Source organism: Dasypus novemcinctus, chromosome 6 (genome assembly GCF_030445035.2).
Source record: "Dasypus novemcinctus isolate mDasNov1 chromosome 6, mDasNov1.1.hap2, whole genome shotgun sequence".
Lineage (NCBI taxonomy): Eukaryota > Metazoa > Chordata > Mammalia > Cingulata > Dasypodidae > Dasypus > Dasypus novemcinctus.
Window position 1 is genome coordinate 59,103,289 of NC_080678.1, and position 24,059 is coordinate 59,127,347.

Sequence of the window (24,059 nt, forward strand, 5' to 3'; positions counted from 1 at the left end):
AAGATGAGAAGAAAAAAATTTCCCCTATATAACTGAAAATAGAAGAACTGCGATTAATACTTCTCTTTACCATGCTATATTCTATGTATCTATATATACCAACATACTGACAACAGGGATTATGACATATCTGATTGCATTAAACTTGAAGCCAATGTAACACTGACAGCCCCTCATGCTTGTCTCTTCCTAGAAGCTGGGGATGCTAGTAAGCCAGTGCTGTGGATAGTTCATCTTGCAGGCTACTCATAGGATGACCAGTTGATGGTTAAGACTCTCATAGTCATATATTTCTTCACCCAGCTTTTTCTAGCTGAAGTTCTTAAATTCTAATCTTGAAGCATGATTTCTTGAAGACAGCATTTAAGCACTGCATGACTGAATAAACTAAGTTTATTTACTCAGTTAAGTATGACAACTAAACTCAAATATCATTTGGACCTTTGATCATGAGTCTCTTCTAGCAAGGGAAGCATCATCCTAACTTGATAGCTAAGGAAAGCACAGTCACTTCTCTGTGGATGCCTTGGTACATTGTCCTGGTCTCTCTTCTCTCTTCTCTCTCTCTCTCTCTCTCTCTCTCTCTCTCTCTCTATATATATATATATATATATATATATATTTTTTTTTTTTTTTTTAACACAATGTAAAAGCATTAGAGTTCCCTACTGGATAGATCAAAGACTAGTTATGTTGTTTGGGGACTTTGCTTCCCAAGCAGATATTTCTTATTAACATCTTTCTCCTATAACTTTAAATATTTCTCTCCTGCTTCTATAGTTGCTGTCAATTAATTCCACTAGTTTCTGACCTTCTTTCATGCAAAGTGTTTTTGCTTCCTATTATCTGGGTAGAAAAAGAGTTTTGTGCTCCTAGAAAGAACATAGCAATAGAAAACCTTTGGTTTCCCTCCTAGTAGGCCCATAGCAATTCTGGTTGCTAACCTCAAAGCTATAACATTTTTTGGGTCTACTTCTTGCATGGCTGATGAAGCAGACGAGATGGACTGTTGGAAAAGTTAAATCAGGTAGAGTCTTTAAATTGTAGGTGAAGGTAAAAGGAAATATTTTGTAAATGCAGTTTTTGTAGAATAGATTCAGAATGGCAAATAACACAATAAATCATGGGTGAATGGGTTTATATTATTTTCTTCTCTCTCTAAATAACCTTTCCTTCTATATCTGTGTATTAAAATTATCAATTACTTATTCACAATATTGTTTGGAAAATTAAGGGTCTAATAGACAGTAGTGTCATTATATAACTCTAGATGTCTTTTTATAAATGTATACTCTAAAATACTATTTAATATTCATCTCTAGAATTGAAAAGAGTCATGTGAATCCAATTGGTATGTTCATTGTTATCTATTACTCTTACAATTACAGTGTCATTATAATTGCTCATTCAGTTCCCACAGTAATCTGAGGAGGATTTTTTATGGATGAAGAAACTGAAGCACAGAAAGGTTAAATGATTCTCAGTAGCCTGAATAAGAGAATTCCTTACCTTAATTCCTGAAAATTCTAACTTGTTTTACTGCATTTAGAATAAATGTTTTATTCCTCCAAAGGAAAAAGTCTGTTACATTTCACCATTAGCCAAATTTCCTAACTTTTCTTACCTTGTCAGCTGCCTGTCAGTTTTGTAAAGAAATGCAGCATAAAACTGACAGGGGGAAATTCTGAAATCTATAACCACATGACAGAATATTGAAAAATTTTTGCAAAGGCTTATTTTGTCATTTATTGTATAGCACTAAAACCAACTGCCAGTGGCATAGGTGATTTAATAGACATCATTTAGCCAATATGTTTTTCTGCCAAGAAAATTCATTGTGTTGAATTCTTTTCTACTCTTTCATAGCTGCTTACTCATAAAAATAGGGCCCTGAAACTCTAAATTATAGCACAGAGGAGAAAGGAAAAATAGAAATGGCTATTAATTTAAGTTGTTTTACTTTGAAACTGTCACTTCAAAGAAGAAATATTAATATATGTGGAATGATATATATATGTATGTATAATTTGTTGGTAAAGAGAACCACTACATTTACCAAATCTTATGTTGAAAAGTCAGAAAGCATTATTTATCAACAAAATATTAAAATAAGTTGCACACTTTCCTAGCTTTAAAACTAGGATGATAACTATAAAAATGTTTTGTAGGCTTCAAAATGCTATGCACATTTCAGGCTTGTGTGGGTTTATGTAATGCAAGCAATTGTGTTTGGTGTATTAGTATTGGATCGGACTACTGTTTTGTACAGTGCAGCAATATTATTATGCAGTTCCCAATGTCTTTTCAGAAAGAGACATATGAACACTATTTTAGATCCCAAATGTGATTTAGAACCTAGAAGAGAACCATAACATCCATTAGATCCAGTATTCATTGCTATTCTTATTTCTGATACTTATATGGTGTTTGTCATATTGGATATCCAGACTTGCCTCTGTATAGAGAAAAATATTGGCCATAAACCCCATGCATACACCATGGCAGAGTCATGAATTGCTCTCCAGCCGTGACTCTTAATCAAGTGGAAAACTAAGGCACACTTATGAAAAAGAAGGGAGTAGGATAAAAAAAAGAAAGAAAAAGATGATCTAAAGGACCAGAGTTTAGAAGAGAAAAGGGTCTCATTCTTTTCTATTGAAGTATAGAAGATAGAGAAGACAGAAAAAAAAAATGCAATAGCCAGGTAGATGGAGGGGTGTTCTAGGGGCTAACATCAAAACTTTTGTGATCTAAACCAGGCACTCACCCATTTCAGAGAATGGCAGATACACCATCATTGGCCATGACAACTTCCTGTAGTTCAGGGATTCTTAACCTTTTTTGTTCTATGGACCCCTTTGCCAGTCAGGTGAAAACCATGGACCCCTTACTAAGTCCATACTACTCTGTGTATTATTAAATGAATATATAACATTTGTACCAACATGTCCCCACAAGAATATGTTTTTTTGGATTTCAATTCAGGCTCACGGACTCCTTACTAAGAATCCCTGCTGTAGTTAGTAAAGGACTGAGCTATCCTTATCCTCACCGTGACTTAGATCAGTAATTCTGAAACATTGGCAGGGATCATTCTATGTTTCTTATCACAAAATGTTGGAAACAAACTGTATTATTCAGCCAAAGGGTCCTGATGCAAAATAACAGAAACCTGTTAGCTTTTATAAAGGGTATTTATTTGAGGTAGGAGCTTACAGATACCAGGTCATAAAACATAAATTACTTCCCTCACCAAAGTCTATTTCCATGTGTTGGAGCAAGATGGCTACCGATGTCTGTTAGGGTTCAGGTTTCCTGGGTTCCTCTCTTTCTAGGGCTTGCTTCTCTTTCCTCTGTGTGCTTACTTTCCAGCTTAAGACTTAATCATTAAACTCCAACATCAAAACTCCAACATTAAAAACCCTCCTACTCTGTCCAAAAAAAAAACCCAAATCAGAGAAATTAATGTGGCTTAGTGGTTGAGCACCAGCTGCCCACATAAGAGGTCCCAGGTTCATTCCCTGGCTCTAGTTCCTAAAAAAAAAAAAGACAGCTAGCTAGAACTCCTTCCAGAGAAGAGGGGCACAGAGCCCTGGAGTCTGCTTTGCAATAAGCCCTCAGGGGGGTTGCAGGCCACACCTTGAGAAATACTCCATTTGTACATGATTACTATTGTTAGGCTCAGGTGGAGGGCACTAATGCGTACCAATTGTACCTGCTCCTTAGAGTGGAAGGTGATTCAACAGTGTAAAGGTGTAAATTTACAATAACCACTTTAGAAACAAACAGCTGTTTAAAATAAAATAACAATTATTATCATTATTGTTTCTGTTACAGGATAACATAGCCTTTTGAATTCTTCAGACCTGGTGCTTATCATTTCTCTTGGGTACACCCTGCCTTATATATGAGGAGATGGTGTAAAGAAGCCAAATGTGGAATGTCAGGATGAGAAATTTTCCTAGAAAACTTAGTTATAGGCATATTACCTTTATCTTCATGGAAAACAGATGGTTTCATGTATTCTCATGTCAACTTTCCTTTCCCAGGCCTTCCTACTCTTGTTATTAGACATGTGGGTCTTAGCAACTTATATCCACTGGGATTATATTAGGAGTCCAAGCCATTTCATCTCCTCATCCCAAACCTCATTTTCCACAAATGCTGGGGTTCTGCCACATGGACGTCAAGCTTCATTACAACTGTCCTATATTCTCTGTTTAGCAGCGCAATGAACCATTATTATCTTTTCTTCTGGTGAAATAAGACAAAGCAGCTGCTCCTGCCACCCTTTCTGCTTCATTTTTTCTTTCCCCTTACCACCTGCTGCCACTATTGGTTGCTTCTTGCCTGTTCTTATCTCCCAATGCTATGGGGAGAGGGTGAGGATTCGCCTTCCGCAATTATTTACAACTTTTATTAGGCTATTAAGCAGAAAGCTAGCTCTTGTATCTGACAGTCCATCATCTAGGTTTCTGGTAACTTTCCAGGAGGATGTTTGAGTGACCAAACCTTGGCTTTTAGTCAAACAGCACTCCTGGCCATTCTTGAACCCTGGTCTCAAAGCTAAGCCTAGCTATCTAGACATTCATGTACCCCAAGTTCTCTGCGAGGTCCCTGGTGTTCTGAGATCTAACCAGCTGCTCAAAATCCTTTCCCATAATTCACTGTAGAGGAATACTGTCTCCTGTGAACAGGTTTCCGGGTCACTTATGCTTTCCCAGAGTGAGCCTATAGATTTGCCTCCCAGGTTTCCAGGACCTTGCTATAAGAAGATACATTGAAATAACTACATGTGTTTCCATGTAATTGCCATCATTCGTTGAGTTTCCAAGGTAACAAGCACTATGTGAACTATTAGAATCAGTATGGTTATAGTCATTGAGTTGTTAATACTAAAATTATGCATTTTTCAGCAAGCTGCTGTCTAAGTTTACCTAGTTATGTTGCTTTTCTTCTTAAAAGGACAAACGATACTCTCCCAATTTATTTGAAAACTTATTTCATAAGATGGCCCTCCAATAAACAGAATGGATTTATTCCAGAAAAGTTGCTGATATACTAAATTCTATTTTCCTATTGACATCCATTATAACATTGCAGATACTATGATTCTGTTGTTGTTTGGTCCTCATAAAATATCATTTGCAGCTAATCATGCATCAAGCTTAAAAAAAAAGCTGTATATAAAGGAAAATCTACATTCGTATAGGAGCATTAATAAATAGTGACATGTGAATGCAGAATTTCTCAGGTTATTTTTCTTATTTGCCCCAAGAGGTTAAGGGTCCAAAGAGGGAAGAAAGATAGCAGACTACACAAAAAATTCTAATTGATCAGGTTTCTACTAAAAGCAAAATTTTTCAATATTATATAGTAGGGTTCAAAGTTCTCTTTGGTTGTTCAGATACTGTTCCTCACATTTTGCACTAGAAGTGGATACAGTGAAAATAAGCTAAAAGGAGGCAAAGACATGGCCAAGCACAAATGTAAACAGTAACAGATATTCATTTTATACCAAAGGTTCATTTGGAAACCTTGACACAAAAGAAACTAAATGAATTTTGTGAGATTTTGGTTATGGTACTTGGGATGTAACAACAGTAAATACTTATGCAACTAAGACCAGCACATTGAAACATTCATCTGGATAAGAGTGCCTTCCTTTGAGCTCTGAAGAACTTATTTGTTAAAATTGCAAAATTAATTTCTGATTATCTTTTGATTGAATAGTCCAGGATTTATTACTTGGTTGTGTGTCATACCATATTCTCAGATGGTAGTTCCATTCTAAAGCTAGATAAATAGAATGACACTGTTCCCACCCTCAAGGACCTTGGAATCTACAGGAAAGGTAAAATATAAGCACTACTAGTAAAGTGTGATGCCTGCTAGAACAAGAGCCATTCAGGATACTATGATTAGTTCTCAAACGTGTCCTTTCCCAGGACACAACGCATAAGCTGAGACCAGAGTACAGAGGTAAAGGTGAGAATCCAGCTTTTCCAGGCAGAGGGAATGCACAAAGGCCAGCATCCAGTGCAAGCAGGGCAGGGCAAGCAGACCAGGACACTTATCAGATAACATTCTGACAGTGACAGATAAGACTGTTAGTAATCCACCAGACTACAGCTAGGAAGCTGGGAAGTGCTAGGTCTTCTTCCTGGCACTATTTTAAGTGTCCTATTAGAGTTTTTACACTACACAGAAAGATCTGTATTAAATCTGTACTCACAAACTTCATGGGTTTAAGACAGAATTAAAACAGGTGCTTTGTGACCTGATTTCTGGTTTCCTCTCTACGTTGACCTCCCTTGAAGTAAAGGTCAGGCAGTTTTTGTTAATAACATTGCTTTCTGTAAAATCCTGTCAGGACTAGGAGCAGAGGGAAGGGATTGTGGCGATGTGAACACAATGACATGGAATAGAATTCCAACCGATTCATCCTATGAGGAGTGAAAGCAACCACAAGTCAACATACCCGGGTCTGAAAATAGAGCAGAGGATGACCTAAGATGACTAGGCAAGCAGATGGAAGAGAAGTGATGCATGTTCCCTCTCCTTTCAGTCCCTTACTCCCCCTGGTTTTTGGTCTGTATTTGTTTCCTCTGTATGAATGAGCTCTGAGGAACAGCATAGGCAATTGTTTGTCAGCAGTGGCTGAAGTTCGGGGCAGACAAGAGAAGGATTTGTCAAAACAGGAGAGGGGACACAGAGCCAGGAAGGCAGCTTGTTTATTTTGAAAACTAGTCACTGCCCTGAAATAATATAAATAAATATATTTATAAAATAAATGTGACTGTGTTGCTTAGGCATAGCCTTAAATCAGTGTATGGGCTCTACGGCTCTCAAGTAAGAAGGTGGACGGGCTTCAGAAATGAAAGAATAATGAACTTTGACCAAAAGCATAGACTGTAAATTTCAAGCTTTCTTTGAAATTTAAACCCTCATTGTCTCCTGCCTTGATTACTATCATAGTTTTCCAATTTGTCTTCCTCTCTCAGGTCTCTTAGTCCTCCACTTCATTCATTTCTTTTTTTTTTTTTTTTTTTTAATTTTTTTATTTTTTATTGACTTTGTAATAGTATTACATTAAAAATATATATGTGAGGTCCCATTCAACCCCACCCCCCCACCCCCCTCTCCCCCCCCCCCCCAACAACACTCATTCCCATCATCATGACACATCCATTGGATTTGGTAACTACATCTTTGGGCACCTCTGCACCTCATATACATTGGTTCACATCACGGCCCATACTCTCCTCTATTCCATCATGTAGGCCCTGTGAGGATTTACAATGTCCGGTGATTACCTCTGAAGCACCATCCAGGGCAGCTCCATGTCCCGAAGACGCCTCCACCTCTCATCTCTTCCTGCCTTTCCCCATACCCTTTGTCCATTATGTCCACTTTTCCCATTCCAATGCCACCTCTTCTATGTGGACACTGGATTGGTTGTGTCCATTGCACCTTTATGTCAAGAGGAGGCTCAGATTCCACCTGGATGCTGGATGCAATCCTCCCATTTTCAGTTGTAATCACTCTAGGCTCCATGGTGTGGTGGTTGTCCTTCTTCACCTCCATCTTAGCTGAGTGTGGTAAGTCCAATAAATCAGATTGTAGGTGCTGGAGTCTGTTGAGGCTCAGGATCTAGCTATCACATTGTCAGTCCAGAGATTCAAATCCCCTAAATATATCTTAAACCCCAACATTAACTGCACCTCCAGCACATTAGCATGAAAGTCTTATGAAGGGAGATCCCATCTGAGTCCAGATTCATCACACATAAACACCATTTCCAAAGAGGGGCCATCTGCCCTGGTAGTTAACCCCATCGGCCATGACCATAACTCCCATGGGTCTCTTTAGCCCTCAAAGGAACCAATATCTGGGGGTTGTATCTGCTTTATCTGTCTCTCTGACTCTGCTCAGTTGTGCATGAGGGCAAACCTTCTGCCAGCCTCCAGACTCTTTTTTAGAAACTCGTAGCCATATAAACTCATTTCTCCTTTCCATTTCCCCCTTACTTTAGGTCAAACATCATTTTAAAGTCATGGTATTTTATGTAGACATGGATATTCTGCTGATCCGCATTGAACCTTCCGTATAAGGTCATTTTCCAGTTGCATCATCAGTTGGTAGTTGATAGTGGTCCCTCGTTGCCATTCATGAAATATTTATTATTTCTTATTCAACAGATATTGTTTGGGATACTAAGTGCAGTGAAATAAAATTCCTGCTGTCATGGAACTTATATTCTAGTGATAGGGAAATAAACTGACACATTAAAATAACAATAATAATTTCCAATTGTAATGGGTGCCATGAAAATAATTTTATTGATAAGGCAGAGTATAACTGATTGGTTTCTTTGGAGCAGTTGATCAAGGGTAGCTTCTCTGAAAAGATGGCTTTTAAACTGAGACCTGAATACAAAGATTAGAAATGAATATTCCTGGCAGAGACCAACTAATGCAAAGTCCCAAAGACTGGAAAAATATGACAAGTTCAAGCAAAGAAAGAAGCCCAATGTAGCCAGACTGCTATTGGCTGGACAGGGCAGAGCTAGGTACTGGGAAGCAGTATGAGATAAATCCTCAATCTAGATAGATTACATCGGTTTTGTAAGAAAGGTTGAATTTGGATTTTTGTTCTTAGAATAAAGGAAAGGCACTGGAACATTTTAAGCAGAGAAGTAACAGTATATGATTTATATTTAAAAGAGGATGTTATGTAATACATACCCACGACTCCATAGTAGTATAAGTAAACTATTGAATAATTAAATCAATGGGGGAAATGAAACAAATCTTTTTACAGACAAATTCCAAACAAGAAATGTAGATAGATCCTGCCCCCTTCAGGAGGTAGGCCTTAAATTCTCTCCCTTTAATTGTGGAATATGGGCTGGATCTACTAACTTGCTTCTAATGGATAGAGTATGGTAAGTGAAAAATAGTGATAGTACATTGGAGAAACCTGGCAGCGCTCACCTGAACTAAGTGACCAAGACTTACATCACTAGAGATAAGTCATATTGATATCATGTACTCCCTGACATGATGCAATGAGGATATCTCACTTCTGTGATATTTGGCGTGAAAATTAATAACCCCAGTTTGATCATGAGAAAATCTCAGACAAACCTAAATTGAGGGGCATTATACAAAATCCCTGACCAGGGCTCCTCAAAACAGTCTAGGTCATGAAAATCAGGGAAAGACTGAGAAACCATTGCAGACTGGGGGAGACTAAGCAGGCATGATAACTAAATGCAACATGGTAGCCTGGATTGAATTCTAGGGCTGAAATGGGGAATTAGTGAAAAAACTGGTAAAATTAAAATAAGGTCTATAGTTTGGTTAACAGTCATGTGCCAGTTTCTTAGCTTTGATAAATATACCATGATTGTGTAAGATGTTAACATGGGGGACATTGGATGAAGGACATACCAGAACTCCCTATTATCGTCAGAACATTTTGGAAATCTAAAATTGCTGCCTAAAAAAGTTTGAAAAAAGAGAGGATTCTAGCTTTACTGTGATGACTGGCAAGGGGGAGGGGTATAAGAGTGGAAGCAGGGAGACCTGTGAGGACTGGGATCAAGGGAGCGAGTGGTCCAGAGAGTCTGGCCTAGTAGGTTCAGTGTGGGGATGGAGGGAAGGGCATGCATGTTCTTGTTTTGGAAATGGCAAAGAAAAGGCTAGGTGCAAGATCAGATGGAAGTGCTGGAATGGGAGATGGGAAGGGAAAATGGAAGAGATACTGCAATAAGAGCTATTTCCATAAAATACATAATCGTGTGATTCGCATTTCAGAAATTTTCATCCGCTGCCCCCTGAAAATGTAATAGAAACCAAACCCTTCTGACTGACCTATAAGGCCTTCCTATCCTAAGAAACTACCCTAATAATAGTTTCTTTTATCTTATACAGCCTACATTCTCCCTCCAGACACACATACCTAATGCTCCAATTAGGAGTCTGCTCAGATGCTTCCAGAATTAATTTTTCACCTCTTAAAACACCAGAACGCTCTCACACTATCTTATTGTAGTTAATAATAATAATAAATAATAGCAGAAGCAATTTTTAATGAGATTTTCTAATATGCTATGTCTTATGCTTTACCTTCATCACATTGACTTTTTTTTTTAAAAGATTTATTTTTCATTTTTCTTTCCCATTCCCCCACCCCCCATCCCCAGTTGTCTGCTCTCTGTGTCCATTTGCTATGTGTTCTTCTGTGTCTGCTTATATTCTTGTCAGCGGCACTGGGAATCTGTGTCTCTTTTTGTTGTGTCATCTTGTTGTGTCAGCTCTCCATGTATGCAGTGCCACTCCTGGGCAGGCTGCACTTTTTTTGTGCTGGGTGGCATTCCTTATGGGGCACACTCCTTGCGCGTGGGACTCCCCTACATGGGGGATTCCCCTGCGTGGCACAGCAATCCTTGTGTGCAACAGCACTGTGTGTGGGCCAGCTCACCACACTGGTCAGGAGGCACTGGGTTTGAACCCTGCACCTCCCACGTGGTAGGCGGACGCTCTATCAGTTGAGCCAAATCTGCTTCCCCCACATTGACTCTTAACAGTATTCTTATGAGGAGAGTGTTTTTCTTATCCCTTCATTTATAGCTGATCCTCAGAGACAGGATGGTTATATAATTTATTGTCCAAACTGACTAGACACTGTTGTTACTTACTCTGGTATATTAGGTATAAATCCAGGCTGTTCCAGAGAACCTAGGAGCATGTTTCTACTATTTTGAATGACAATTAGTTTGCCTAAAATGACACAGCTAAGTAGCCCAGCGGAACTATTAAATTATATTATTCTTCATTGACACTCTCTTAGTACTAGATTATGATTTTGATTTGATCTCTCTGAGCAGATTCCTCGTGGATAAAATAGTGTTGCTGGGATGTAATGAAGGTTCAGTGAGATGATGGGTAGTAAAACATCTTTCACGTGGGTGACAGTTCTGTAAATAAGGATGCTTAAAATTAACCATCTTCTTTGGCCCTACATATTATCTATCACAGTGTTTTGCTCCCAGGTGGTGTTAACTTTTCAATAAACATTAAATTCATTCTAGTGCCTCAAGGCTGAGAATTGGATTGATGGGCCAAAGAGGTGATTGGAACTACTCAGAAGTATCCAGAAGTAGATTTTAGGGACTGTTCTCTAACAATAGAGATCCCAGCTTCTTACAATTGCCTCAGAGCCAGGGTCAGAACTAGAAAGATCTTTGGTAGAGAAATGCCTTGATAATTATCACAGTAAATGGAGCAGCCTTCCTTGGAATCACTAGATGTAAGGGACTCTGCTTACCTCTTCAGAACTTGTGTCTTATATTCTCCTATACCATCCACTACTCATGAAATTAATATAAATCTTTTTGTTTCTAAGTGTTTTAACTTTCTGGAGAGAAAGTGGAGGCTGTTTCTATTATAACCAGTGTTTTTTTCCTTCTATTTCAGGTTGAGAATATGTGAAGGTCCAACACTAAAATATCAACCATAAATGCTTTACTGACTTTTCACTCTATAATCATGTAATGTGACATGAGGCATTTTCTCCTGGAGATACATTTGCTATTTATAATAATGCAGTTTAGCTGTAAGCATGCATTTTTTTTCTTGGCCTTCTTCAGGGCAGGATTGTACTTTAGAGTTGTCATGTAGTTCAAGTAATAACATTAAATTATTCATGAAATGGTTTTCAATGATGGCTGTTTGCCATAAAAATTCTCTTCTAGAAAATTTTCCCATAATTTTTTTTATTAGAATCCTGAACCATGGACAATTTGCCTTCTATTTGCAAGATAACATACCTAGTGCTTTAGTAGGTATGGAGACTATAAAGCCTAATTCCTGTCCTCAAGGAACTTAGGCATAATTAGTTAATACTTATTAAATACGCAGTTTTCTAAGGCATTTTTAAAATTTATTTTTTAATTTTTTAAAAAAGATATTAAGTCACATAAAATGTTACATAAAAATATATAAGGGATTCCCATATGCCCCATTCCCCATACCTCCTACTTTTCCTCGCATTAACAATTTCTTTCATTAATGTGGTACATTCATTGCAATTGATGAACAAACACATTTTGGAGCATTGCCACTAAGCATGGATCATAGTTTACATTGTAGTTTTACACTGTCTCCCACTCCATTCTGTAGGTTATGGCAGGATATATAATGTCCTGTATCTGTAGTTGCAGTGTCATTCAGGACAATTCCAAGTCCTGAAAATGCCCCCATAATACACCTCTTTTTCCCTTTCCCTGGCTTCAGCACCTCCAGTAGCCACTGTCTCCATATCAATGATATAATTTCTTCCATTGCTAGAATCACAGTAAGTCCATAGTAGAATACCAGTAAGTCCACACTAGTCCATATTTTATTCCCCAATCCTGAGGCTTCTGGGATGGTGATGCCCACTCCACCTCTAATTGAGAGGAGGCTTTGATCTCATATGGCTGATGGATGGGACTCTTTTGTTTGCAGTTGTAGACTCTCTCTTTTCCTTGGTATGATGGTTGTCCATCCTTACCTTCTTGTTAGTTGTCCTGGGTGAGTCCAATGAACTGGAGTAGGTGTTGCAACTCTGCTGAGTCTCAGGGCCCAGTTGGCACATGGACAGCCAGAGATTCAAGTCTCTTGGACATAAATCTACCAACTCCAGCACCAATTATAGGTTCAAATAGAAGGGACAGAAGAGGCATGTGTAGAGAAGTCACAACTGAGTCCAACTCTGTCACACTAGGGAGCACACACTCCACAGTAGGGCCTACTGGCAAGGCACCAAACTCTGGAGATATCTGCCATGACCATAGGACCTGGGTGTCTCCAGAGCCCTCAAGAGTCCCACTATTCGGGGTAGTATCTACTTTGTCATTCTATGAGATCCTGCTAAGAAATGCATAAGCATTACCTCTGAGATGACCTCCTGACTCACTTTGAAGTCTCCTAGCCATATAAACTCATTTGTCTTTACCTTTTCTCCTTTTATTCAAGGTCTTTTTCCAGTTACATTGCTAGTTGGTGCTTGGTAGTAATCCCTTGGTGCCAGGGAGGCTCATCCTTCAGAGTCATGTCCCACACTGGGGGGAAGGTAATACATTTATCTGCTGAGTTTGGTTTAAAATGAGGCCACATTTGAGCAACAAGGAGGCTCTCAGGAGGTAACTCTTAGCACCCTACAACAGTAAGTTAAGTTGCAATTTCAAGAGCAAAGGCTCATAAGCATAGTCATCAATATCAAGGGCCCATCAGTCCTTCATCATCCTTCTTCATCAGTCATTGCCCCTGTATTTGGGGGATTGTTGCTGTTCCATTAGAGAATGTGGCAGAGCTCCCCAGGATGGGAATTCAGTATTCTTTCAGTTATTGCATGAATCTCTACCCACTGTGACAATGCCCTATGAACATCTGAACACATTTATATACCTTATATGTATGCCCAGGTGAACTTCCTCCCATGTTTCCCCCATCACTGACACTCCACACCAATGATCCTCCCCTGCCATAGCTGTTACCCTTCTGTGATCCAAAACTTCTTCTTTAAAAATGAAGCCAAGAATATCGCCAAATACAATTAATAGGAAAATGAAATAATAATGATAGGTTTAAACATAAGAAATAAAATGATATATTTAGAAAAACTAAAACTAAACTAAAATAAAAAATAATGAAAAATATTTAATTTTTTAATGTTTTGCCTTTCATCTGTTTTCCTACTTTGTACAGTGACATTTTCTTCCATTTCTGACCCAGTGTCTTACTTTTTTCATTTGTCTTCAAAGAAGTTTTAGGTCACAGTAAAGTCACATACAGAATATAAGGGACTCCCATATATCCCACATCCTTCCCCTTTTTCCCCTTCTTGTATTAATAACCTTTTTATATGTGGATAGTACATTTGTTACAACTGGTATACAAATATTGAAACATAGCTACTAACCGTGGTCAATCATTTACATTACAGTTTACATTTCAGACCATACACTTTAATGAATTTTTTATGAAATTTAACATGGCCTGTAACCATCATCTAAGTGCATTTAGATGAGATAATTCATTTTATCCCTTGAAATGACCTCATGAACTAGGTTGTGCCTATTTTACATATTAGTTCACCAACATTCAGAGAGCAAAATGCTGTATCTCTATGGCAAAGAACACATTTAAATCCAGGTTGTTTTCTTGCTCCAGCATATATATTCTTTCTGGCAAACCAGTCTGTTTTCAGAAACAAGTAGTGCAATATGAAATACATTATGGTATATTTTATGCACACATATACACACAGATATATTCCTCTTTAATAGAGACTTTTTTTCTCATTTAGCTCTTTGTTCAGGATTGTTTTACTGTAAACCTCAATCTCACTCAAAAGTGAGCAATTCATGTTGAAGAAACAAGCAGAATTCCTCCTTCCTATTCTCTATCTCTCCAACTCAGAGGCTTTACCCAGATGGGCATGTTCCCTGTGGTTCGACTAGCACTTGGTATAGAAGTTGTTCTTTTCATGAAAAAATAATAGCATTGCATTTTGACTCTTTTACCTTCTTTTGGTGTTGAGAAAAGTACAAACTCTAACTAGTTTAAATTGAATTTGATGTTTGCATCACAAGTGGCCAACTTGCACCCAATCTGAATATACTATCTTGACCCTCTGTTTGAAAGATGGATAATTTGAGGTATTTTAATCATCCTAATGAATTGAGTTGGAAGTTATCTATAGGCAGGGGTCAGTGTGTGTCAGTCTAACAGGACGCTAATGAGTGGAACCTGGGATTCTATTGCTATTCATGTTTTGCTTTGGCCAACTGCACTCATTAGCATAGATAGTTCTATTGTGTGAGTGAAACAGACATTCCCAGATGAAAGCAGTGGTAATACCTCAAGTCTGTACCCTACATCCTAACTCACAATTTAGGATAGTAATTCAATAGGCTGGTAGCTGGATATAAGAATTACATAGCCTAGTAGAGTAATTGGACTACTGGTAAATGACGGTTTAAACCTGTATTATTGCCTTTCAAAGATTCAGAGTCCCAAGGGAGTTGTTAGATTTTAATATAGTGAGCCCTAAAAGAGCATTCATTAATATGTATGCATTGATATAGTGGCCCACTTTGAAACATAATTCAGATGAAGCCAGTGTGCCCCAAGATAGATGCTTCTCTCCAAATAGTCATCTGTAACAAAAATGAAAAAGCAGAAATGATAGCTTTTTGTTGTAATTTGAAAGTCTTACTTTGATAAATAGTTGACTTCTGTCCTATTTTAAAAATATATCCTTCAGAGTTTAAAATTTAAGCCATATAGAAGGAAAAGAGAGGGCATGTGTATCAGAACCAGAAGTTTGTCTTCCATATGTTTATATAGCACACTTCACCTGGGAAATTTTATGTGTAACATATAGAATGCTATTCACAGGTCGCTCAGAAGCATATTAAATTTGAGATACTTTTACTCTACTTGGAAGTGCTAAATATTTAATTTTGTGTTTCATTTTGCACATGTACATTTTAAAAGGACCTGTTATACCCCTTTAAAAATAAACTTCAAAATAGCCAAGTTGGAAAACGTTATAAATCTGTGGAAACTAATTTATAAGCAGAAACATACCTCACAAAAATAGTAAAATTGTTGCTTTATGTATAAAGAATAAAATCATTTCATCATACAGGTGTTGACATAATCTTTGTCAAATCCACTTGGCAAATGGGAGCATCTGTAGTGAGTTGTCATGGCCTTACCCCAAAGAGTGATACCTTTCAAGTGTTAATTGTGTCTTCTTTCCAAATTCTGAAAATACTTGGGAATGGCACTTCAGATGAGAGTAAACAACAAAAGGAATGAGCAGGTATGTGGGCACCTCCAGTGTCAGGGGAAAAAATAGGAATGGAAAGAAAAAATGAAACAATCTCAAGTGTTGCAGGAAAAGCTCTATTTGCACCAATATATTTCTGGTTACTTTTAGCTTAATAATTCAAGTTACTAAATAAACTCACATTGTTGCTTTTCTTTCCTGGGTCCCAACCACGTCCCCCTCCCCCACCCAGTGAAATTTAAGCGCCAACAAGGTAACAGCTTGATTGCTTCTCTGTCCTCTGCTCTCAGTCAGCAGTGAAGACTGTAACCATCTGCTACTGGCTCCACAGTTTACACCCATCAGTTTGTTTCGTTCCCACTATCACTCTGCAGTGCAGACCTTATCTCCATTTTGGGGGAGGGGTGGGGGGGTGGGGGAAGGAGACTAAGAGTATTTAAGTATTTTGTCTAGGGCAAAGAGCTTTTAAGAGATGAAATCAGATTCAAACTAGTTATCTGACTCTAAAATGGCTATTCTTTGCACTTTATTTTGCTTACTTAATCTTAATTGTTTAGGTAACCAATAGACTAGGTAACCTGCCCTGTTTTAACTTTTGCATTTACTGTTAATAATAGTGAAAAAACTGTTACTCTTCATTGGGGTCTTATTTGGTCCTTGGACTTTGGAAATATGTTCCCAAAGCCTGCCTCTGCCAAATACTTCACTCAAAGGATGAGAGAAGATGCTGACAGCATATGGATAAATGTTACTTTCTCCAACATCTCACCACTTCTTTCCTTAAAAATTGCTGTTTAGTTAGGACCATGTCTCATTACACACATTCATTGTCTCATTGCTTTCTTTTAGTACACTATCAATAAACCACTGTGACCAATTTCTGAGACAACAGAGTTTCAAAGAGAGAAAGAGTTTCTTTACACAAGCAAAGGAGTACAGTGGCCTAATGGGCCCAAACTGCCTCCAGGATCTGCAGATGTTCTAAAATTTTATAATATCTGAATTCTATCGAGTAATTGGGGTGGAGCTGGTATGGGTTTCTTCATTAATAAACATTAAAGGGGCTGAACAGGATGGGGAGGTGGCACCAAACCAGGGAGATTCACAAGGTTCTGGGACAGGAGAGCACAGTTATAAGGTTTTAAGTATGGATATTAAACAGAGGAGGGTGGGGTGTTTACCACCACAATAGTAAGCATACAAGGGTGGGTCTAGTTTTCAGTATTAATATAATCCTAAACAAGGACAAGGTCAGTCTAGAATTACCATCACAACAGTAAATATACACAAGGGTGAAACGAGTCTAGAATAATCATAAACAGGGGTGGGACCTGTTTATAAAGGCCATCACAATAACAGGTCTAGGGTAAAGTCAGCCAGTTTTAGCAATTTCAGATATTAACCTTTGGCTATTTTTAATATTAAGGCATCCATATAATGATCTCATAATTACTTGTTAATTCTTAACCCTTGGTTATACTCTCTAAGACAAACAAACAACAGCAAACTTCTCTTGTTATTTTTGGATCAAAAGCCAAAACACGGAGATCTCTACCCTCAAGGAATTCAGAGGCTATTGGGGAGGCAGGGAAGGAATCTATTATATTAGGAAGTACCTACTTCATGAGGTTGTTATGAAGATTAAATTAGTTATCATATGAATGCAGCTGGAACACTGCTTGGCACATAGGAAGTCCTATAAAATACAAGCTATTATTATTACAGATTGGCGAATGGAACCCCAGAGTTCTATAGGCATGGAATCGAGGGCTAACAAGGGCAGTTACCAGGAGATTAGGTCTACTTTAAGCTCATCTATCAAAGTGATACCAATAGGCAACATGCAGCAGAGATTGGGAAAATTTTCCAAATTTAAAATGTAGTTAAATATGCTGAACCTTGGAATGTTGTGGGACAATGTTTTCTCCTGTCTTAGAAATACAAATCCCTTAGAAACCTGTTTTTCTTCCTTCTAAAAAGAAGCTACGATCCTCTACTAGAAAGCACAGAAATACAGCTGACGGGAAATATCAGCCAAAACAACAACATACCTTGCTGGGCATATGCTCAGGAAAACAATCAGCAACATGGGAAGATTATGCTAGGATGAGAAATTCATCATGTAAAAAGTGCAGTCGGAGTCCTCTAGGTTTTTGGCTATGTTACATAAAAGAATTTAAGAATATGGTGGTTTAGTTAGGCCAGAAGTTTACTGAGAAAATGGGAGAAGAGAACAGAAATGGGAGAAAATAACAGATTACGCATCCTCCGGTGTAGTTACAGGCTGCTCAGGGGCGGAGAGATTTGGCTTGTGTGGTAACTTTTTAAGTCATTAATTATCCCTCCCCTTGCTAATGTTCGGGGGAGGGGTCCCAGCTGTTTGCTGTTCTGATTGACTACCCCACCTGTTAGTTCCTCAGGGGGGCGGATAAGGCCCCCTCAAGGTATCTGGGGCTTTTCTTTGACCCGGGAGGAAATCTCCTTCCAAATGAAGTTCTCACGCTGGGGTCCTCCAGGTAGCCTTCTGGTGGGGTCTTTCCCTCAGGGGGTTCCAGGCAGGGTTCCATGGCCACGTGTTTCACAGCCAGGCTTTTCTGCCAAGTTTTAAACTCTTTTCCCATTCCCTAAACTAGCTTTCCTCCAAAGTGTTGGATTCCAACTAGGCAGATGTGAAACTGACCGTTTGTCCTATGCAGGGGAAACTCCTCCGCTTCCCATACTTTTCTAGATCTCGTATGCACGTTCTACGTCATGCTCAAAATCAAGGCTTGGGCAGAGCAGAAGGAAAGAAGTTCCAAGATAAACTCACATATGTAACTCAAACATTCTCCTAGGGTTCATTATCTCTCCTAATATTGTGAGAAGATGGGCTTCATTTGGGAAGCACTTTATCTGAGTAATAAAATAACCTAAAAGCCTCTGGCAAGAATGAGAGAAACTGAGAAGCCAGAGGCACAGGTAATTCAAAGGCCATTATCAGCTATTGAAAAGTGAATTGGCAGTGTTTTCAATTGCACTTACAGTCACTTTTTGAAGAGAGCTCCCTACCCTTGCGGTGAAAATGCAACCTAAGGTTTAGAAAGCCGTGCTTTTCAGTGGCAGAGAACTGCGGCTGCTGTTTCAGAAGTTTGGAGGGTGTGCCTCAGGCAGGGGCACAGGCCTCCCGACCTAGAGCAGTGACGGTTTAAATCCTGTTGCCTCCAGCCCTTGAGTTGCTTTGTGGGGCTTAATGACTTTTATTGTTTAATATGTTACAAAGACTCAGGCCTTCAAAAGTAATGAAATACAAAAATGAATGACAATTGGAAAAATTATTTTTGCTGATGACTGAGAAGAAAGGGATGGCAAATAAAACATTTTAGACTTTGACCTTGCAGAGAATTATTTTCCTCATGTGAAGCAGGAAGGAAAAAAAGTACAGCTCCTTTTTTTTTTTTAAACTTGCTCCAAGAACTAAAATGTAAGTATTCGTTATTGAAATTAGTTATTCCAATAAATTAAACCAGTGGCTTCGAAACATTTTTGCCATCACCTACAATAACATTTTTACATTGCAGTCCATTAAATACACATATGCATGCTTATACCTGAATCAAAATTATCAGTATTATTTAAATTCTGGTCACAACCTACATGACCCACTGTTTGGATAAAAAGAAAATAGATTAAACCACCTTGCACCATTGCTTGATAGGCAACATTTTTAAAAGAGAAAAATTAAACCAGACTATTCAAATTTAAAACAATAACTAGACAGTAAAAGGATAGATATATGGTCAAGAGGAGAAAAGTATTAGTATATTTCCTCTTTCAGAAATTTCTTGATAAGGTCTCATACTGAAAGCTAATAAAAATTCAGTTGTTACTTAGATTGAGAAGAAATCTTTGTGACCAATTAACTAGCTTAGCATTTAAAACAAAGAAATGGGCTAAGACTTTAAAATGTTTTACAAAGATCTGGACTAAATGGTATCCAGTAAAATCTCACCTTTTTAAAATAAATGGAGTCAAAGTAGTGTCTGCTTTTTTTTTTTAAACAAATCAATTTTATTGATACATATTAATAAAGTATACAATTCAACCAAAGTGTACAATCAGTGATATTTTATATAATCACATAGTTGTTAATTCAACACTTCAGTCATTATTAGAGCATTTTCATTATTTCAACAACAATAATAAAGAAAAAAACAGAAAATAAAATCCTTCACTCTCAATCTCTCTCTGTTTCCCCTGCTGCACATAGCTGCTATTTCTGGCTATTCTTGTCCACTTATGTATTTATTTATTAAGTAGTTTTATTGAGATACAGTCACATCCCATATGAGCTATCCAAAGTGTCAGATCATTGGCTTTCAGTATAATCACAGTGTTGTGCATTCATCACCACAAAAAATTTTAGAACAATTTCATTACTCCAAAAAGAAAAACTCCACACCCCTTAGGATTCCTTCCCCAGCCCTACAAAACCACTAATCTAATTTTATCTTTATAAATTGATTTATATTTACATTTTATATAAATGGAATCATACAATATGCAGTGCTTTCTGTCTGGTTTCTTTTAATTAGTGTAATGGGGTTTTTTTCTTTCTTTCTGTTTTTGGTCTGATGTTAACATTTTGTGGTATTAACATATATCTGTTCAGATTGAAAGAAAAATGAACTTGTAAATGAAATTAACCCATATTCATATTTTACATGCGGTTTTACTATCCTATACAGTTCCAAGTTACATTTTTTATCTTTCCTTTTAGTAATATACGTTACCTTGGGCTTTCCCTTTAAACCACTATTCATACTCAAATAATAATCCTGCTTGTTACAAACATTATGTTGGGCTTTCAACTTTTCTATTCATTTCCAAAGATCAACACACATCCTTTTTTACCAATTCTGTACAAATTAACACCCAGCTTTCCATTTTCTAACTTCTATTTTCTGGTGACTTATATTCAAGTTAGTAACTCCATGAGAGTACACAATACATTTAGTCCATAGTAGTGCAATAATAGAGTATTTGTTCTTTTCTGTCTGGCTTGTTTCACTTAACATAATGTCTTCCAGGTTCATCCATATTGTTATATGCTTTGCAACGTCATTTCTTCATACAGCCACATAATATTCCATTTTGTGAATAGTTTGTTTATCCATTCATTGGTTGATGGACATCTGTGTTCTTTCAAGCTTTTGGCAATGAGTAATGCCACTATGAACATCAGTGTGCATGTCTGTTGATGTCACTGCTCTCAGTTCTTCTGGGTAAATACCCAGTGATGGTATTGCTGGGTCATGTGGCAAATCTGTGTTCAACTTCCTTAGGAACTGCCAAACAGTCTTCCACAGTGGCTGTACCATTCCACGTTCCCACAAACAATGAACAAGTGTTCCTATTTCTCCATATCCTTTCCAACACTGGGAGAGAATTTTGCCTATTTAATAGTTGCAATTCTTATAGGTATGAAATGATATCTCATTGTAGTTTTGATTTGCAGTTCCCTAATCATTACTGATGTCAAACTATTTCATGTAATTTTTTACCATTTCTATTTCTTCTTTTGACAAATGTTTTAAAGTTTTTTGCCTACCTTCCAATTGGATCATTTGTCTTTTTGTTGTTGAGTGTGTTAGCATCTCTTTATATATCACGGATATTAAACCCTTATCAGATATGTGATTTCCAAATATTTTCTCCCATTGAGTCAGTTGCTTTTTCACCCTTTTGACAAAGTCCTGTGAGGTGCAAAAGTATTTAATTTTGAGGAGTCCCATTTTATTTATTTTTTCATTTGTTGTGCATGCTTTGGGTGTAAGGTCCAAGAAACCACCACCACCTACAACAAGGTCTTTAAGATGTTTCTCTACATTTTCTTTTAATAGTTCTATGGTCCTGGCTTTTATATTTAGGACTTTGATCCATTTTGAGTTGACTCTTATATAGGGAGTGAGACAGGAATCCTTTTTCATTCTTTTGGTCATGGATATCCTTTTCTCTCAGCATCATTTGTTGAAGAGACTGTTTTGCTCATTAACATGAACTTGGTAGGTGTCTTGAAAACCAGTTGGTTGTAGAGGTGAGGGTTTATTTCTGGACTCTCAATTTTATTCCACAGATTGAGATGTCAGTCTTTAATCCAATACCATGTTGGGTTTTGTTGTTGTTGTTGTTGTTGTTTTCCCACAGAGTGACATTTTTTAAAAAAAGTATTTATTTTAATTGTCTTTGTTATTTAAAGACCCATAGATCACAAAAAATGTTACATGAAAAAATATAAGAGGTTCCCATATACCCCAGCCCCCCACCCCACCCCCACTCCTTCCATATCAACAACCTCTTCCATCATTGTGGCACATTCATTGCATTTGGTGAATACATTTTGGAGCACTGCTGCACTGCATGGATTATAGTTTACATTGTAGCTTACACTCTCCCCCAGTACATTCAGTTGGTTATGGTAGGATATATAATGTCCAGCATCTGTTTATCATTTAGGACACCTTCAAGTCCCGAAAATGCCCCTATATCACATCTCTTCTTCCTTCTCCCTGCCCTCAGCAACTACCATGGCCATTGTCTCCACATCAATGATACAATTTCTTCCATTGCTAGAGTTACAATAGTTCTATAGTAGAATACCAGTAAATCCTCTCTAATCCATATTTTATTCCTCCATCACACCATGCTGTTTTGACCACTTTAACTTTGTAATATGTTTCAAGGTCAGGCAATGAAATTCCTTCCACATCTCTCTTCTTTTTCTGAGTGCTTTTGGCTATTTGGGTGTACTTTTCCTTCCAAGTGAATTTTGTAATTGCCTTTTCTATTTCTGTAAAGTAAGTTGTTGAAATTTTGATTGGTATTACACTGAATCTATAAATCAGTTTGGGTAGGATTGATATCATCATGATATTTAGTCTTACAGTCCATGAACATGGCATGTCTTTCCATTTGTTTAGGTCTTCGTTGATTTTAGCATTGTTTTGTAGTTTTCTGCATATAGGTCCTGTATTTATTTGGTTAAATTGATTCCTAGGTATTTGAGTCTTTTTGTTGCTATTGTAAATGATTTTTCCCCCCAGATTCTCTTCAGATTGTTCAGTACTAGTGTACATTACTGATTTTTGCATGTTGATGTTGTATCCTGCCACTTTGCTGAACTCATTTATTAGCACAAGTAGCTTTGTTGTAGACATTTCATAATTTTCTAAATATAGGATCATGTCATCTGTGAATAATGAGAGTTGTACTTCTACTTTTCCTATTTGCTTGCCTTTTATTACTTTTTTTCCTTGTCTAATTGCTCTAGCTAGAACTAATTCTAGTACATTGTTCTTTTTAAAGATTTATTTATTTCTCTCCCCTTCCCCCACCCCCATAGTCTGCTCTCTCTGTCCATTTGCTGTGTTCTTCTGTGCTTGCTTGCATTCTTTTCAGTGGCATTAGGAATCTGTATCTCTTTTGGTTGTATCATCTTGCTGTGTCAGCACTCTGTTGTGTGTCGTGCCACTCCTGGGCAGGCTGCGCTTTTTTGCACAGAGCAGTTTTCCTTGTGGGTCACACTCCTTGCACGTGGGACTCCCCTATGTGGGGTATACTCCTGCATGACACAGCACTCTTTGTGCACATCAGCACTGCACATGAGCCAGCTCACCACATGGGTCAGAAGGCCCTGGGTTTGAACTCTGGACCTCCCATATGGTAGGCAGATGCTCTATCAGTTGAGCCAAACCCACTTTCCTCTAGTACATTGTTGAATAACGATGGTGATAGTGGGCATCCTTGTTTTGTTCCTAATCTTGGAGGGAAAGATTTCAACCTTTCCCCATTGAGTATGATGTTGGCTGTAGGTTTTTCATATATGCCTTTTTCATATTGAAGATTTTTTCTTCTAGTCCTATCTTCCAAAGTATTTTTTTTTTATCAAGAAAGGATGCTGGATTTTGTCAAATGCCTTTTCTGCATCAATTTAGATGATCATGTGTCTTTATTCCTTCAATTTGTTAATGTGATATATTATGTTGATTGATTTTCTTGTGTTGAGCCACCCATGCATACCAGGAATAAGTCCTACTTGGTTGTAGGACTAGTATACATTCTTTTGATATGTTGCTGGATTCTATTTCTAAGTATTTTGTTGAGAATTTTTGCATCTATGTTTGTTAGGGAGATTGGTCTGTAATTTGCTTTTCTTGTAGTGTCTTTATCTGGCT

General features: G+C 37.7%; 1 protein-coding gene across 2 annotated transcripts in view; it reads left to right on the forward strand.

The window, feature by feature from the left end:
• The window catches only part of PRKG1 (protein kinase cGMP-dependent 1), a 1,391,770-nt gene that overhangs the window by 789,698 nt on the left and 578,013 nt on the right, over nt 1-24,059 (forward strand). The window lies entirely within an intron of this gene.